The 1,985-nt window shown below is 37.8% G+C and overlaps 1 protein-coding gene across 1 annotated transcript in view; it reads right to left on the minus strand.

The window, feature by feature from the left end:
• The window catches only part of LOC105550738, a 33,611-nt gene that overhangs the window by 26,263 nt on the left and 5,363 nt on the right, over nt 1–1,985 (minus strand).

A 1,985-nucleotide genomic window follows, 5' to 3' on the forward strand; every position in this document is an offset into this window, starting at 1 on the left:
GAGGGCCTTTTATTGGTGAGATTCCCACCTCCCACGGGTCACACCCTGCCACGCCCTCTAACCTAATGAGGCTTTGATTTGATTATAACCGGGAGTTAGGTTTTTATTGGTGATATATCTCCAGTTCACTGTAACTTTACTAAATCCTTCATCCTGACAGTGTATTTTTCTTTCATATGAAGGTAAGATTAAATTGCCTTTCTATTAAATTAGGCTTAATGTACTAACTTCAAAAGCTTATTTTAGAGATGTTTCCATCACTTGTCAGGAAAGATAATTCCTGTAATATGTTGTAGGCTTGAAGCTTTGCTTGGAATCCTAAAGTATTACGTATGATTGGATTTGCAATTTTACAAAATGGCTTAAATTCGTATACATCAGACTCAAAGGTAATAAGGGCATGCATCCCATTGAGGAAATTCTAGGCAATTTTTATTTATTTCCATTGGTTTATTTCTGGTTTTGAAAAAATTTCATACTTCTTAGGAAAAAAATAATTACTATTTTGACAAATGACCATTAAGCTTCTTGGACCCTGAGTACTTCAGAGAGTGTTAGGATAAAAGCCACAATTTAAAAAAAAAAAAAAAAAGATGATTTTCTGGTGAAACTTGAGTTCTCAGATAGAAATTGCTACCTGTGATGTGAGTTGTGCTTTCTTCCATTTGAATCAACCCCGAACCTTTTCTTTTTCATGCCTTTCTGTGTAGTGGGATCTTTACTGCTTTGTTTTCAAATTTCAAATAATTTGAATATAATCTTATCATTTTCCCTATCCCCCTTGGCACATATTAAAGGAATTTTCTCTTTTTGCGTAATTAAATATAAAGACCTAGTTTTGGTCAGCTTTAAAGATGATCCCTCATGGGATTGGAGGACTCTGAGACACTCAGGTCTTGTTTTGGTTTACTTTTTTTCTCTTTACTTTCAGTTGACATGTAATAATCGTACATATTTATGGCACACAGTAATATTTTCACACATGCATAAAGTGTGTAATAATCAAGTCAGGATAATTAGCACACTCTAAAACATTTATTTCTTTTCTTTCTTTTTTTTTTTTTTTGAGACAGAGTCTCGCTCTGTCGGCCAAGCTGGAGTGCAGTGGCACGAACTCGTTTCACTGCAACATCCGGCTCCTGGGCTCAAGCAATTCTCCTGCCTCAGCCTCCTGAGTAGCTGGGATTACAGGTATGTGCCACCATGTCTGGTTAACTTTTTCTTTTTTCAGTAGAGATGGGTTTTCATCATTTTGGCCAGGCTGGTCTCAAACTCCTGATCTCAGGTAACCCGCCCACCTCGGCCTCCCAAAGTGCTGGGATTACAGGCATGAGCCACCACAGCCAGTCAACATTTATTATTCCTTTGTGATAGGAACCTTCAGAATCCTCTTAGCTTTTTGAAAATATGCAATCATGTATAAGTAACCATATTTACCCTATAGTTGTGTTAGAGCCCATTTCTCCCAATTAGCTGTAATTTTATATCCAATTACCAACCTCTCCCCAAGCTCCCCTCCCGCTTACCCTTCCCAGCCTCCACCAGAGCCCATTTCTCCTATCTAGCTGTAATTCTGTATCCAATAACCAACCTCTCCCCAAGCTCCCCTCCCCCTTACCCTCCCAGCCTCTACACCCACGATTCTATTCTCTGCTTCTGTGAGCTCAGCATTTTTCTTTTAGCTCCCATACAGGAGTGAGAACATGCGGTATTTATCTTTCCTGACCTAATTTATTTTGCTTAACATCATGTCCTCTAGGCTGAGACTCAGGTCTTGACCCAGAGAACTGATGAATCTGCAGGTATCATGGAAATGGCCAGGTTAGCGCTTGATTTGTACTTGATTCATAAAATAATAGCTTTGTTTTCAAATTTCAAATAACTTGAATATAATCTATTTCCCCCTCCTAAAGTGTATCACATATTAAATGAAGAGTTTTTCTTTGTATATATATTTTTAAAAGACCTGCATTTAGTTCTATTAA

Source organism: Mandrillus leucophaeus, unplaced genomic scaffold (assembly GCF_000951045.1).
Source record: "Mandrillus leucophaeus isolate KB7577 unplaced genomic scaffold, Mleu.le_1.0 Scaffold496, whole genome shotgun sequence".
NCBI classification, from domain to species: Eukaryota; Metazoa; Chordata; class Mammalia; order Primates; family Cercopithecidae; genus Mandrillus; species Mandrillus leucophaeus.